This window comes from Pezoporus occidentalis, unplaced genomic scaffold (genome assembly GCF_034315485.1).
Source record: "Pezoporus occidentalis ecotype Australia unplaced genomic scaffold, CSIRO_AGI_Poc_V1 ctg130, whole genome shotgun sequence".
Lineage (NCBI taxonomy): Eukaryota > Metazoa > Chordata > Aves > Psittaciformes > Psittacidae > Pezoporus > Pezoporus occidentalis.
The window spans coordinates 400,207-417,178 of NW_026913104.1; the positions used below are offsets into that span (position 1 = coordinate 400,207).

Below are 16,972 nucleotides of genomic sequence, written 5' to 3' on the forward strand. Positions count from 1 at the left end.
TCCCGGATGGGCTCCTCAGGTGCCTGCACTGCACCGCAGGCCCTTCCCTCTGCCTGCCCCAGCCTTCTCCAGACCCCACAGCTTCACCAGGCAGCTCCTATACATGGGAGAGGAAGGGAAAACCCAATCTGGCCAAAACCTGATTAGCTGCAATTCCATCTTGCTGCGGTTCCCTAGCGGTGTTTTGGGTGCAGCACACAAACTGTTTGTTCATTTAGGAACAATGGAACTTAAAAACAAACGAGGTGCGAAAAGGAGGGAACTAAAAAGCGAGGCTTTCATCTGGAGGATGCGGCTTTGATAGGGCTCAGAGAAAAGCTCTTTTCTCAGGGGGATCATAATTATGCGTTTTTGCTGTGAGACGTCCGGTGGGCTGGATCTTCACAGGCTTTTGGTGCTCCCTTCCCCGCCTCCTCCCATTGCGACTTCAAAGCAGAAGGGAAGAACTCCCAAATAGCATCATTTTGTTGATCAAAACCCTGCACTAAACACTGGCCCACATGGAGGAACCAGATTGGAGCTTTTCATTCTCGACAGACGAAACACCACCTCAGGGCCATGGTGAGCGGAGGACACAGCAACGGGCTCTGCCCTGCCCGGGCAGCTCTGTTTCATAAGGAGCGGAGCTGCCTGCCCGGCTCCGGCCGTGCACAGTCAGGGAACACCAGATTATCTTGCTCCGGGCACCGGCATTTAGGAGAAAATGGCTTTCTTTCATCTGCCCGAGTCAATCTCTTCCCAACACTTGTGAGCCTGATTGCCGCCAATTTCCGCTGCAGAAACGCAGCCATTTGGAGGGAAAGGCATTAGTAAGGAAAAGATACCCATAACATTTCAAATGAAGCCTTTTTATGCCTGTCTCTCCCCATCCCACCTCAGGCCGCGCCTCTTCCAGTGTTTTGCTATCTGTTCTTCGAGAAAAAGAGATTTTTCCTGTTGAGAGGCCACAGCCTCATGCCCAGGCATGAAGGAGTTTCTGCACTATATATATCTATGTATACACTAGAGGACTTAAATATATAGCAGAGAACTCAAATATACAGTGGAGCACTTCTCTACCTCTATAGCATAGTCTACTTATATACTAGAGTCCTCTACTTCCATAGTAGAGGACTTAAAGTGTGTGCCCTTGGTGCTACGCAGAGCCACAGCCTTCCAGAGTGCTTACAGGCATGTGGCTCCAACCATTTTCCACTCATCCTTCTGGGCCTGGATATTGCCACACATATGTTATGAAAAATTACCCGCTGCTCGGAGAGCTCAGAGATACAATAAGCTCCACATCAACATTAATGAACCCCTGTCTCTCCTGCGAGAGCAAGCTAATGTAATAACAGCGTTATATTCGGCAAACAAATGCTTGAGACAATTTTTTTAAGCACCAGACAGTAAACAGGACCCAAAATATCCTCATGAATTACAAGAGTCTAAAATCCTCTGCTGAGAAATTAATTTAACAGCAGTAAATACTGGAGCAATTTCCCCCGTGTGAAATGCCACCGCAACATTCAGTTAAAAAGCTTCATTGGAACAGCTCGTGGGCGCTGGTGTGGGGAGGGAAACGGTGCTCCGGCTGCATGGGAGAGGACAAGCCACTGGGTGCTGGCACCGGGAGGAAGGATGCGCCTTCCCCGTGGAAGGGCTGAGGGAAAGAGCAGGGACAGAAAGCTATGGGGAGATGAACTGGGGCTCATTGGAAACACTCAAAGTAACTAGAGATGGGGCTACTGGATTTCCTTCTCTCTGCAGGGTAATACTGATTAAGGGTTACACATTTCAGCCTCTGTTTTCTTACTGGCCTCCCACCCCTTTGCAGCCTCTACCTGTTGGAGCAGTTACTCAGGGAAAGTGGGCTCTCTGCAGTGTGGCATCCCTCGGAGGCACATTTTCTCTTCCCATTGGAAACACACCAAAACCAAGTGCTGCCCGACAGGGATCAGTTCCGAGCCTACAGAAGTGGTGTGGCAACAAGGAGCGACAGCGCAGCCACTGCCGTGCAGGCAGACACTGCGCTATCACCTCCAAGACACCCAGCAGAATCGCTCCCTCAACAAATACACGGGAGAAGCTGAAATCAACCTGAACTTTCTATGGAAGAAAGATGATTAAAATATAAATAGACATGTTTGTTCCCAAGATTGATGGCAAGCGCTCAGCGCAGCCTCGGCATTAATCAGGGAAGTATAATTATGTCTTTGCACAAAAAAAAAACCACTATTAAAACCCCTCCCTGCCCCAAGCAGCAGGGGAAGGAGGCAGCTGATGCTGCACGAGTCCGAAGGTCTGAGGAAAAGGCTGGGGATGCTGCCCTGCAGAGATAGGCTTTGCTTGGCTCCAAGGCTTTCATGGCACCTTCCCTTGTTTTCACAAGAGGTTTTCTTCTCCTTCCTGGGTTCCCATCTCTGATAAAAGCAAAAGCTCATTTGGGGACCCAGTGCAGAAAACCACCGTTGGGGGGGGGGAGTGGCTGGGGCATTTGGTACCCAAACATCACACCCTAACAGCCTCTCCCTAGAGGAAACACTACAGGTTCCTGTACTCAAATCCATTCAGGAACGGACAAAGACTTCCTTTCTGTTTCTTTTTAATTAACCTCTTTCTGTTCCCAAGAGGAAAAAAAAAAAACAAACCCTTTTATCCTTGTGCGTTTGACACCATTCCAATTTCATCGTTTACTGAAAATAGCCTGGACGGGTCCCAATAAAGGAGCTGTTGCAGCCGGAGCAGGTGGGACCGCTGGTGTCAAAGCGGCTCATCACTGCCCATTCCAAACCCATTTCCCACCACTTAACGACATCGCGGATCGAACTGTCTGGGCTGAGATGGGACAAGGGAGGGCCAAGTTCAGCTCAAGAACAGCACTTGCCTTGGAGGGCACTCAATTTCTGCTGCACGGGGCCACACCAATATGTGCTTATGGTGTAAGGCATATATTAAGTAATTTTCCCACTCTATGTGTACAGCCTAAAGCTCAAGACAGCAAGCTGGGGAGGGTTTGAACCCAAATGACTGTGGCTGAGGACTTAAGCTGGGTTCCTCACTGTTTATGCACGGTTCAGCCGCACTGTAAATAGCAAGGAGCACACACAGAGGCCATCCCAGACCAGCTTTCACCCCCAGACATCCCCCCCAGCGCCGGCTCCTCCCGCAGCTCACCCCCGCGCCGTGTAACCGGGAGCGGGAAGCAGCTCCGCAGCGCTGCGGGGCCGGGTTAGAGCACGCTGGTAGGAGCGCTCTTAACACGGGGGTCGGGAGGTCGGGTAAGCAGAGCGCGGCCGCGTTGCCATGGAGTTTGTCGAATTAGACACTGAACACGGGGAAGCCGCTAAATGAGCCGACCCCAGCGAGCCCCTGCGCCCGCCCGGAGCGGGGGACACGATGGGAAACTCGAATGTGCCGGGGTTTCCTCACTTCCCTGTCCCCCCCTTACGTCTTCAAAGCCGTTTCTGGGTAATGCAGGGCATTACCCTGGTAAGGAGCCATTTTCTCTGCTCTCCTCGTTTTCTTGTAGCCCCTGCAGACTCTCCAAGGACATTTCAAGGCATAATTAGCTGCTAAACGTTATTGCCTGAGCTCCTATGACCTGCTCATCGCCCTCAGGGCGCTGCTCAGTGAAGCTTCTCCGTAACCCCCCTCTGTGTCAGGATGGAGAGGAGGAGGTGGGAGGTGGATGTAGCACCACCAGCCTCACATCCCTCCCCAGGAAGGGATCAAGCGGCCAGGCCAAAGCAAGAGATTGATTTGCGGGAGCTGCACGCGCGTGTGTGAAACCGTGTGTGACAGCACCAAGATTTGTTTGACATCTCTCTCCACGCAAGGTCAAGTTGTGCTCTGCGGCTGCTGACTCAGGCGGCCGGGATGCTGCTCCCAGCGAGGCGCTGGGATGCTGGCTCAGCACGCCTGGCATCGGGGCCGCAGGCTTCCAGCCATGCAGCATCTCCCATCTGCACCCCACCGGCAGGAGCATCCCTGCTTTGGGCAGCGTGCTGCTCTGTGCCAAACCTTGCAGGGCTTCCCCACATCATTTATTCATGCAGCAACACCTGCTCAGAGTTGGGGAAGTTTTCTGTCTGGAGCCCTATCAGAGCCGTTTGCCAACCGGAAATGTAAAAGGAGGAAATACCATGCAAACCACAAACATCTTTACAGCCTCTAAGTCACTCCCCATCACTAGTTCCCTACACTAACACTGCCTTGCTGCCCTGGGCAGAGCAGAGGGGAGACTCATCCCACAGAGCTCTCATCTACGGCGGGTCCGAGGCCCTGAACAAGCTCATCATCACAAGGCAGAGCACGTTCTCCACTCATTGCGTGCGCCAGCAGGGAGACGGGTCTCTGCTCTTCACATTATTTACTTTTTATAGACAAAGCTGTGACCCTGGACTCCTTTTTAAAGCTTATCCATCACAGACTCTTCTCCCGCTCATCGTCAAGCCGAGAAGAGGACAGTGTGTGGGGAGGGATGCAGGATTTATTCACAGCCTCAGACCATGGATACACTCAGCATCAGGGAAACCCCCTCCCAAATCCCATTCCTGGGGTAGCTGACCCAGCCTGGAATTGTCATGTCCTGCAGAGCCCCTGCAGCGTTCACTGGGCCAGACCGACGTGAGAACAGGCACGCACAGCTCGCTCTGCGCAATTCGGGAGCTGAACAAACAGAAAGCAAGGAATAGTGGAGATGTTTGCATGGGAATCAAAAGGAACACGCTGTCATCATGCACTGAGCTCAGCCCGAGAGCCCCGAGTACAGTACATCGAGTGCTTTATTGAGTGTATCTGGAGAGAGAACAGGTAAAATAACTGAGTTCAGGGATGAGGCCACGATTCCTGTGGCTTTGGAGAGCTGAGACTATCAATACGAGAGGTCGGATAGATTTTCATGAAACGGACTGGTGGTGCCAGATCCTCTCAGCTGGAAAAAGAGAGCCGAGAAAGCTTTTGTCCCCTGTCTTCAAATAGCTCTCCATTCCTGAGAGAGCTTGTGTCATCCCTGGGTGTTTGGCAGTCACACTGGGGGAAGGCACTGCTGCCGCCTCACTACAGGCCAATGTTAACTTTGAGCTGTGCTAATCTGTCATCCCTTTCCGTCCTTTCATCCCCAGGCAAGCCTCAGAGCCACTACACCTTAGCAAGGGAAGGGACAGGACCGCTCCAGGCTACCGAAGCGGATTTGTGCTTTGTTTGGTTTCTTCTCCGTGCACAAGGATGTTGGAAAACAAAGTTAGATATAAAATCCCCTAAATTATTTGAAGAAGAAAAGGGCCTCAGTGCGTGCCAGGCAGCCTTTGGGGGAGTAGGGGGTAGAGCCAGCCAAAAAGCTACTGCTGAGCATATTAAAGAATGGCATTATCAAGTGGAACAGACAAGACATGTATATAATGCATAAGTAGTGTTTGCTGCTTCTCCAAACAACTCATAGATCACCAGGACACAAGCTCCTAGGAAGAGCAACAAAGAAAAGAGAGAGGAATGTGCAACAGCATCAGAAGAGACATGTCTGCTGCTGGGAAAAAGGAAAAGCCTCATTGAAGCCCAGCGTATGAATGGGGCTGGGAGATGCCTGGGGACCTGGGGGACAACAGAAGGGAACCTGCACACAGGAGCCCCAGGAGCTGAGCCCCATTCGGGCTGTCCTGGGTCCCAGTGGGTCCCAGCCTGCCCATCTTCACACAGGGTGCCAGCAGCAGCGCTGAGCCCAGGCAGCCAGCGGGGCCGTGCTCTTGGCATCCATCTGCCGAGAGTGACCTTCACCCACTGAAGGGACATGGGCTTGAACGCTCATAAGCGTAAGGCAGGTTCATTTGCTTCTCATTGAGCATATTAAAAGGATATTACTGCTACAAACAAGAAATCTAAATGAGCCCCCAGTTGCAGCTCTGGATGAGGCTTTAGACTAAAGGTGCAGGGCAATGATTAACACGCCTCATATAAACCATTTATTGTGCGTAAACAAGGCGAGACACCTTCTCTTTTGATAAGTGATGGAAGGGCCATAACTGAGCAGTACAGAGACAAAGAGGCAGCAGGCTGGGGAACACACACCGGCTGCGGGGGCCCCGGAGCGCTCCCTTCCTCACCGTGCCGCGGCTCTTCCAGAGGAGGAGCTGCTGTTTGCTGCAGTTCGCAGCACAGCCCGGACCCGCTCCACATGTTCTGTGCTGCGGAGAGCACAAAGCCAGCTCAGGGCAAAACCCCAGCAGCCGAACTGGAGCCGAGGACCTTTCCCCGGGCCATTGTTGTGGCAGAGAAGGAGAGAAAGGAGAGGGAAAGGTCTGGCTGACGCAGCCCGGCAGGGAAATGAGCTTGTTATTAGTGGTGGGTTTAGATGGCTGCTCGCAGACCTCCTGGGCTCTCTAAGTGCCTCTGATGAGAGGTGACCGGCGAGGAGAGGTCCCCTCGGAGGTGCAGCCCCGGCTCATCTGCTCCCAAACACTCCAGCCCCTCCGGCTGCCTGCTCCGACACAAGGACACGGCAGGAAGCGGAGCCTTGGAAAGCTCCTGCCGCGGAGAAATCAGTCACTTTAATTACCCCCTTGCACTGTATTTATCTCCATGAAAGCTCCCCTGCTCCTTTGTCACTGACTTGCAGGGTTAGCAAAAGGCAGCAGGAATGATCTATGTGCTCATGTATTTATCTCAACAGCACCGCCTCAGAAAACAGAGCCTCCCCCTGCCCCGAGCTTCTCCTGCGGCTCCCGAGCCCACAGACTCTGCTCAGCCCCATCAGACGGGGGCTGTGAGGAGGGGATGCGGGGCAAAGGGGAGCTCAGCTTCCAGGATGCTGCAGGGCTCCTGCCTGGCCGTGAGCTCCGGCATTCCAAAGGGGGAGGAGACCGCTTGTGCCTCAGGCAGGTCATTGCCCTGTCCTTTTCATTGCTCGGAAGGTGCTGGGAGTGGGTCCTGGCTTGGGAAGAAGCGGGGAAGGCCAGGCCAGGCCAGCTCTGGTGGCCACACATCCTCCATTGTGGGTACCAGCAAGGGCTCCATCTGCCCAACTCCATCTATCGGGGGGTGTTTTCTGCAACAAGAACCAACTGCCACTGCTATGTAGCCATGCACAGACCCACAGACACCAACACTGTTCCTGCACACCTGGGGCACAGCCTGGAACCACTGCCTGCTCCCTGCCCCACCGTGTGGTGTGAGAACCAGGACAAGGAATCACTTTCTTTATTCACTGCTGGGTTGCAATGCAGCTGAGGCACAGAGGAGCACAGGTCACAGGAGGCAGCAGCAAGCACCTTCCCCTGAGACATGGCTCACAAACACAGAGGGGTTGTTTGTGTGCACAGTTTTCATCCTGCCAAAGCACACAACTCCAAACAAACACCCAAGTAGCCACCTGCCTGCTATTTATGAGCTGCAGCAGCTGCTCAGGCTCCAACCATTGCTGTCCTGTGCCAAACCCAGCAGATTGATGTGCTTCCCCTAACACCGAAAGGCAACCACAAGCCTGTCTCTGTAGGGCAAATGGCTTTCTCAATGTTTGAGTGTAAAGACACTGCCCCAGCTCCAGTCCCGGTGTGTTTCTTAGCAATGACTTTGCCTTCCACAGGCACAGAAGACACCAGAAACTGGAGTAACACCCACACGATCGACTCGCACAATGCCATAGGAGCAAGGCCTCCTGGACATGGGCAAAAACCGGCTCAGCCCCACATCCAACTTACCCCCTACCTTCTTCCTACCACAGTCACTCCTTGAGCTTCTAAGCAAGGCCAACAACAGACAGTTCTGGGGCCTGAGAGCACGTGGGCTAATGGCATACATCAAAATCCACACCAAAGCCATTTCTACTGCATAAATGGAGAAACAAAAGACCAAGAGACTCACCCAGGGTCCCTGGAGAAGGCTCTGGAGGAGCAGCACCATTCTGCACCCAGCTCTGAGGGGCTGAGCTCCTCCCCACTGCTGGGACATAAGTAGCTTCACCTGCCTGTAGGGCAGCCTCATCCCTCCCCTCGTTACTCACCTGTAAGCACCAGGGCCCTGCCCCCTTCCTGATGATGCCCAGGGATTCCCACACTCTGGCACCCCCATCTTCCTCATCCCACTGGCATTCCCAGCTCGTGGCACTGCTCGGTCCCATGCTGTTCCACCTGCGGCTTGTGCGGAGCAGAGATTGCGCTCTGCTGAAAGACCCACTTTTGTCACGGTTTCATTCTGCCGGTATTAATACCCGATCTGATTCCATTTGTTCTGTTTTACAGTTCATCTCCCGCAATTGCCTGGCTTTAGAAACAGTTTTTGAGGCAGATAATAAATAAATGTCGTATTGCACCTTGTATTTTAAGCAAATTTGAGACTTCCCTGATGAGGTGCCTTCCACCAGAGAGCCCTGTTCAGTCAAGTAATTGCAACCTCAAGTCTTTATCCTCCCCTTTTGTTCTCTCCCCCCCTTGGCAAAGCTGCAGTCTTGCACGAGAACATCAGCAGACAAACCCCTTGAAAATAACCCTCCAGAAGAAATCTAATTTACTTTTTAATCTGGGTCGGAAATTTGCCAGCGGAATTTCCACCGACAAGCAGAGCCGTTCATTACGCTTATCGCAGGGGCTGGATCCTCACTCCCCATCCGGGTATCGCAGCCGCAGCGGTGGAGCCTGTGCGCAGGGAGAGATGGAGAGAGAAATCTGCTGATATACTATTTGTTTGATACAATCTTCCCCCGATAAGATCAGGCAGCAGAGGACAAAGTGACGACCTTATCAGTTTTGACTGCTGATATTAGGACATAGCACGCATATACATACGCTTGCACTTCATTCGGTAGCTTCTCAGTTATTTATACACAGACACACACCCCCATAACTCTGTTGCTTACTGAAGCCCTTACAGGGTTCCTACAGTGATGTTGCTAAAAATCATCCACCACAAAGGCCACGAACGTGTCCCGTGCTTGATCCTTATGGCTTTTTTTGGGTAGGTGGATTCTCCAGCCGAGCCCGGCTCCGACGCCAAAGTTCCTGCGTGGAAGTTTCCACCTCTCACTTTTCCTTCTCAGAACGATGCCTCCTGTGGGAAGTGTAAATACAGAAAGATGACAACATGTGCATTAGTGCTCGTTAGGATGTCATCATTATATCCTGCAAAGTGTCTGCTGAAGGGATCCCTAAAGGACACTTAGAGATGGAGCAGCTGCTCCGGATTTGTTCCAGCTCACATCTCAAGGAAAATGACATTGAGATAAATACAGCGTCCTCAGAACAGAGCAGGGACCAAGAGAGGGGGGATTCCTTTGGTCACACGTCTGAGCCAGGACCCTGCATGTTCCCAACCTGCCTACCCTTTGCCTTCTTAGCAGCAATTGCACGCTGTAACGTTTACAGTGGTACCAGTGGGTCCAGATGGAGGGACACGTACCCCTCATCCATGCAGCTCCAACACTGGTTGTAGTTTCTCTGTGGCGGTTGGAGGTTAGTACGGGTTCTTTGGGGGGAAAAACCCAAACCAACACCCGAACATCGTGATGGTAACATACATGTGACCAAACCTTCAGACGTATTTTAAGCCAGATTGCCAGCTGATATAAAACAGAACAGTCTCCCTTATCACCTCCAATAGAGCCAGCAGGTTTGTACAACAAAAGCTTTAACACCACCAGATCCCAGGATCCCATGGGCTCCCATTTCCTATCCTGCCTCAGTCTCTGTGATGCCAGGAGAGACAGGAATTCAGGAGGAATTATGTGTCTGCATGATAATCTCCCCCTCCCTTTGCTTTCAGAGGGGAAGCCTTGAAATGGAAATGCAAACAGCCCCAAGGGCGCTCGCTGCAGCAAAGAGAAAGGTTAAGGACTGTGGGTGACCGTGAGAAGATCCGGAGTCGTGTGTTACCTGGAGACATCGCCTGCTTTCCCGGGACCGTTGCCTGGCAAATGAAGGGAAAAGGCAGTCTCTTCAGTCTTCCCTCTCCTCAGAGCCCGTCTCATGTCAAGCAGTGGGGTCACAGAGCAGAGTTTCTCTACTTGACAGCAGCCAACAGATCATTTCCTGGGAGCAGCATCACAGCGGCTGGCAGGGGGAGAGGCACCTCCTTTTGCAGGTGCAGAGGTTCCTTTCCACTGCCGGACAACACCAGAGAGATCCAGGCGCAGGAGAAGCAGCCTCAGTGTTACTTGTTCTGTGCCAGCACTGAAAGGATGCTCCAGCTACTGGAAGGGGTTGCAAACATGCCACCCCTTCCAATGGAGAGCCAGGGTCCCCACAGCAGCAGGTGATCCCACTGTCCTTTCTTTAGGGAAAACTAATGCCAATCCCCAATGTGCAGTACCCTTCTAGCAGGCTGAATTACCTCCTGGGATTGCTTTAACCATCTCCACCATGAGAATACCCAGTTCTTTGCTGCTTCTTCCATAGTGCCAGGGGTTTTGGACACCAACGAGGGAGCCACTGTGTTTCCTGCCACAGGTGGCTGTGTTTCAGTAACAGCTTCATCAGGTTTCTCTAGGAGCTGTGCTTTAGCTTAGATGTTTAATTGCAAAACACCGCTGTAGATTGCTACACAAAGGGATATGTTAAGATTGGAAAGTCCTTTGGCTGAATGAGAAGCAGGTGAGTTGACTTCCATCATCATTTACTGCTGGAGCTGAAACGCATCCTTGTTCCAACCTGGAGACACTTCAGAATTCACTGTGGAAACAGTCCCCCTTCCAACAGGCACTTACCAGCAATGGAAGCAGTGAGTTTCCCACAGCTGACACCCACCATTTAACAAATTCCAAGTGAAAAATCTCCTCTGGAATGAAATATCACCATGCAGCATTCCAGCAGCGCGGCAACACTTCAATCCTGCTGCAACACTGCCCCTTCCTCTCTTGTTTCATGCCTAAGGGGATGTGATCCCCCCTGTTCCGCAGTGTATCCCAACACCTCTGCCCACTCCCTGTTGCACAGGCAGGGTGGCAGGAGGGGTTTTCCCACTAGTGTGTGATATCCAAGGAATCTCCCCCACACACATAGCCAGCCTGACTTGGAACAGGACACGGCAAAGCGGCGAGAAGGCTGCACAGGGCTGTTTTGCTGGAAACTTGCTTCATTTGGGATTTTAATGACGAGGAACTCATTGAAGATAAAAGAACCACAATGAGAAGGGATGAAAGGTGCAACGTGCCGTGCCTGACGCTGCCTCCACGCTGGGTCACGGCCACAGCGACTTGTTAAGCTGCCGTAACTGGAAGGTACATCTGAGGCTCCAAAGCATAAACAGGGATTCCCACCAGCTTGCCTGAACTGAACACAGTTCCCTGTATAGATGAGGCCTCATTCCGGCCTCTTTCCCTTCATCTAATGCTGACAAACCCCATCTGCCCCCATGGGTGTAGCACTGCTACCAAAAGGAGAACCCACCGAAAATCTTTCAGCATCAAACCCTGCCATTGTGATCTTTTTCATACAGCGTGCATTTGAGCTGGCGCCTGCAGCCTCACCCTACAAAGCAGAGCTGCCACCTCCCCCAAGAGCTGCAATTTCTTCTTAGTTCAATTATTTCTGCACCATATTGTTTGCAACAGCTGAAGCCCACAGTGCTGCTCAGCATATTATGTACTCTGTGTCAATGCACCATGAAATATCAAGACGACAATGGGGCTGAAGTCACAGAATCATAATCCTTTAATAGCTTGCTTCATTTGGGCTGCTGGAAGATGGCACCAGGTTTCTATTTTTAAACCAGTGGTGCTCATTGTGATGAAGCCAGGGCTCATGGGATACAACTGCAGCTGCAGACCTTTTCCTCCCCTGAGGTTTGGAAACTCAGGGTTCAGGTAGGGGGGAGCTGCTGACAGCTTTTGACACCATTTGCCTGCGTGGATTTATCTCTTTGTTTACAAAGGAGCAGTTTACTTGCAGGAGAAGTACTTTCTCCTGTGTTTCTGCATTGCCCAGGCTGAAGACTGAAGACAACATCTCTAATACCCAGCTCTTGGCATTTCCCTGCAGCATCTTGGGGCATCTGCGGTAGCATTTTACATCTTACACCAAAAGCCACCCTGGCCTGGGGCTCATATGCAAAAGGGTTGCTGAGAGGGGTGAGAATGGGATAGGCTCCAAGGGAGAATCCTGTTCCCCCCATTCCCATCAAATCCCCTTTTTAAGGACAGCAGTTGGGTGTCTTGGCAGATGTGCACTTGCACATTTTTGTGCTAATAAAGAGGAGCCCTTTTTTAATGCAGAATTTGCATATCCCTCCTCCTCTCCTTCCATGGTTAAGCTCCCAAAATACAATAAATATTTCACTTTCAAATCTAGATTCATTAAAGGATGCTGCGGGGGGGGGGGAGATAATAAGGTATCGCTTTGCAGCCCAAATAAACCACAGAAAGATACAGCCTATAATGTATATTTCAGGCTTTAGGTTGAGATAATTCATACACCACTCCCAGTTAAGAAACCAAGATGGTGCTGCGTCAGCAAGCTGGCTGAGATAATATCTTCTTGCACTGTTTTATGCCTTTTGGTGATGTATCCCAGTTCCCCTGTGGTGCTGCAAGTGGGAAACGATGAAGCGGTCACTGCTGCTGGGGTGTTCCTTCTCTCTCCCCTCCAGGATCAGGAGCAGGCTGGGAAACACGCTGTTTGCTGCTGCGGTCCCTACCCAAGGCCCATTTTTCTGCGCAGGCTGGGAGCTGAGCGTGACGGGAGCGCCCGTGACAGGCTTCAGAGTGCTCGTTTGTCATAAGAGCCATTTCCCTACTAATAAAGTGACCTTGTGTAAATAGCTCAACTTCTCACAGCCATCACATCTCCAGGGCAGGACAGGCCTTGACAGATAGGGACCACACGGGCTGCTGCTCCAGGATGAAGTGCCGCAGCCAGGAGTTGTTTCTGACGGGGCTGAGGTGCTCCATCATGTCACGGCAGAAGGTGCCGGTGAGTAACGTGCCCGGGGACATGATCCTTTCTGCTGCTGTCAACGTTCTTCGAGCCCAGGCAACCTGCCTTTGTCCTCTCCAATGGCCGGCACTGCCCAAAGGAGTTGCTATTACCCCATCACTGCTGCCTTGGCAAACGGAGCCCCAGGGCACAAACTGCATTTGCTGAAGAGCTCTGGAGCTTTTGGGATGCTGCTTTGCAGGGTGTGGGGCGAGCGAGGGAGATCTTTGCAGGAGACCTGCAGGGTCTCCTTGGGTGCTAGCAGCAAAGCAGCTTGCCTTTGTCCAGACGTGTCCTGGATATCACCATGGCTGACCTTCAATGAGGGAGCCATGCAGATCCCAACGCACAGTGCTTTCAGCAGCTCTCCTCCTGGCACAGCTGCAGGACCGGCCACTGCCACTTCTCCATGGGATCCATCCTTCTGCTGCCCTATAGAGCTCGGATCACACCCTTGGTTTTGCCAGGAAGCAAATGAGAAGCGCAGGGTGGGAAGGGACAGGGGAGAGGGATGATCTGCAGGGCTGCGCCGCAAGGGAAACACTGGGACGGGGATTGCTGTTGTTATTGTTACTCTCCCATGCACACTCCCAGCCAATCCAGTAATCTATTATTTATGTGTAGCCTAATTAAGGTTGTGAGTAGCTTGATCTCTGTTTACTTAAGTATCTAGGGGAAGACTGCCAAGATGCAATAACAGGATGTCAGGGCAGGCAGGGCCGGCTGCGTGTGCAGGACGCTGCGGGCTGCTCCTGCCTTTGCAGGTGGAGATCACATCGGCTGTAGCATCAAACACCCTGTTGCCAATTCAAGCTTATCTAACAGAGATTCAGACAAACCAGACCAAACAAAAGCCAGCAAAGCCTGAAACCAGTGAAAGGGATGTGATTCATGAAGCACTCATCGGCTGGGTTTAAATCTCATTCCAACAAAATAAACCTACAGCTGGACCCACAGCCCCACTGAAATCACAGCACGGATGTCCGTGACTGCACTCTTTCTGTGGCCGAGCTGTGAATCAGCCTCCAGGATTCATAACTTGCAGGAGCTATCACAAGGAAGTTGATGGGACTGCCCATGTGAGTAACCACGCTCCGACAGCAAGAGGCGTTTGCAACCTGCCCTGTGTGATTTACACCAACACAAAGAAAGAGATGAAGTATCCTCTCCTGTCAAGTCCTGTTTACTCAGCTACTCTGTCTTAGAGGGGACCTCGGATAATGTCACCTTTTCGGAGTGTCACGGATGAAATATGCCCCTCCTGTTGCATACATCATGGGTTTTATACTTAGCACAGTGGGCAGCTTCCTCTCCTCCCACCAACCCCCAGGCTGAGCCAGCCAACGAGACTATTCCGTTTGCAATGTGCGCTGCCACCCTCCAAAAGCTCTTCCAAATGGATCTGTTTGGGCCCACTTTAAGTATCAATATTGCCAGGTTCTGTGTTAAATGTGTACGCGACGCGTTTCGGGAAACCTTTAACAAATTCTGTGCGGAAGAATATGTTTTCCCATATGGGCTGCTTAAAGAAAGGCAGATGTGAGGCAATCCAAATCCCTCATATGCTTCTCCTCCTTCTCCCTTTCCTTTTGGCAAACCATCTCAGGCAAAGACAAATATTGTATCAAAGAATTATGGAAATAAACACGAACATAGCTCAAGGGCACGAGTAAGTTTCTGGAAAATGTTCTCTGTGCAATTAATAGGTAACATTGCAGGGGGAGCCAAGAACCCAAGGAAGCTAATTCTGTGGTGCAGACGGTGCTCTGGGAACTGTGGAGCGGGAGCTGCGTTAAGCAACATTAGTCAGGATGCTCTTAACAGACTGCTGAGAAAGATGAGGAAACCCAAGCAGGGAGCTGGTGTGTGTGGTGTGTGTGTGTGTGTGTGTGTGCAGGTAACACCAAGCCGGGGTGAGCCGGGGACAGGCTCTGACCAGAGGAGGGATAAGGGCAGGAGCTGCACCGCGGGCTCAGGCGTTGCAGCTGGGGCGAGGGGCAGAAACATCTGGAGGTGGCACCGCTCCTCCTGGAGCTCGTGCACCGGGCGCTATGTGAGAGCTCGTCTTGTGCCAAGAGCCATATGGAAACTGGTGGCAAAGACTGTGCCCAGGCATAAATCAACAGCGCTGCCACCACCATGACCCCAGACATACCCAACAGAGCAGCGCTCCCAGCACCCCGCTCCCTCTGGGGTCCCTGCCAACAGACCCGCAGCTTCAAAACACCAAGCCAAAAGCAGGAGGCAAAGCACAACACCCAAGCAGTATTTAACTACAAAATGTAGGTTCTTACAAGAAGACAAAGAAATAAATACCTCATTCCTCTGCCAGGTTCCTCAGTTCATTAAATAACCCGCAAACATTAAACCAGATGTTGTATTTTATCACTTTGACTCGGATCATTACGACTTTATCTCTGACAGCCCCAGAGCAAACGCAGTGCAGTTATAAAGGTTATCTAACTATTAAAACAACTATTAATTAAAGTTTGCCAGGTCCTGGGGGCCCTGAGGACAAGCAGCACCTAGGTAAATGTCAGTTATTATTTAATAAGTCCTTGTTGTTGAAACCCACAGCACATGAGCTGCGTTCCCAGGAGGAGCTGGGATCCAGTCTGGCCCCACTGTTTGCAGGGGTGGGTGCTGCAGTGTCGGAGCCGACTGGGCTCTTAGCAGAGGAAGAACAGCAGCAGCAGCCACAGGACAAGTATTTAACGTTGTGCTCTGCCCTTACCTTGCTGGGCCAGCCCCTGCCTCATCCCAGCCCTGGGAACACCATGGATTGGGGACACCTCGTGTTTTCTGCTGGTGAAGCAACAGCCGTGAGACCTGGCCTGGGAGGACGAGGGAAAGCGATAGGTTATAACCCAGAACAGCTCCGAGCTCATCCAGGGCTCCCAGAAACTGCTCCGATGCCAATAATTAACAGCAATAATGCTGAATAAGCCTCCAGCACATCCGAGCTCGAAGAGTAAAGGACTGCACTGAGCTGGAACCCAGGAGAAAGAAATACGGAGCTGCTCTTGCATGTTATTCTGTAATTAGGGCTTGCTGCAGCTTTGTCCCTGTCCCTGTGTGACAGAGCACACCCGTTTCCCTCCGGTGACACAGAGCAAGGGGAACAGCCACTTCACAAACCCTGCTTTGTACATGTAAAGACAAATAAAACAAGAACTTGATTCTTTTAATCACGGGGGGAAGAAGGGAGGGAGAAATTAATATGGAGCAGAGAGCCCGAGCATTAAATGGGGGATGAAACGCCTGCCAATGTGTTTTTAACAACAAACCAAGAAAATGAAAGGGCTGTGAGCAACCACTGCATTGAGACAATAATCACTCATCAAGTCAAAGCTTCACTCTAATCAGTTCAGTTGTTAGGGGGAAAAAATAGAGCGATGCTGGGCTCGGAGAACTGCCGTTCATCCCTGCCTCCCGCCTGAGGACCACAGCAGCAGGGACCTGCTCGGCTGCTGCACCTTCCCCGGTACCAGGGGGAAGCTGTGGTGCCCTGGGAGGTTTCCAACCAGGGCAGGATCAGGCATCACTGCTACAAAGCAAGAGGTCTTTCCCAGCTTTGGCAATGCCCCAGTAAGGGGCCAGACCCAGGGTCCCACGCTGTGCAGCGCAGAAGAGCCAGGGATGTACGTGCGATGGCTTTCCTAAAGGATGGCTCAACCTTTGAAAAGTCCCCCCCTTCAGGTCTCCTCTGTAGTAAATCCACATCCATTCAATAGGAGATGTGGATGCTTTTGCTGCTGAACCCCATAGCCTTGGGAATTCAAGTAGCTGTTTTGAGAGATCAGCTGGAAACCTGGAAAGAGCAACCTGCACGCCGGTGTATTGGAATGGCCATAACCTGCACAGATGGCACAGGAAAGGCCTCCAATGAACAGACAGGCTATTTTCCTATGACAGAGGAGCATGAGAGGTCCCGCGCACTACCGGAGGACACAGGCTGTCCCTGTGCTCCCAGATCACTCCCAATAGCGACCAAGCACTGTGTGAGTGCTGAGGACATGCTTTTCAAAACAGCTTTTGGCAGCGGAAGCAAGGCAAGCTTTGCCATGGGCTGGAAGGGAGGGAAGCTAATCCAGCAC

At 51.8% G+C, this 16,972-nt stretch overlaps 2 protein-coding genes across 2 annotated transcripts in view; both read left to right on the forward strand.

Annotated features, from left to right (window-relative positions):
• Positions 1-16,972, forward strand: part of SIDT2 (SID1 transmembrane family member 2) — a 553,125-nt gene that overhangs the window by 89,572 nt on the left and 446,581 nt on the right. The gene's annotated exons all lie outside the window — the stretch shown is intronic.
• The window catches only part of PAFAH1B2 (platelet activating factor acetylhydrolase 1b catalytic subunit 2), a 497,498-nt gene that overhangs the window by 41,615 nt on the left and 438,911 nt on the right, over positions 1-16,972 (forward strand). The window lies entirely within an intron of this gene.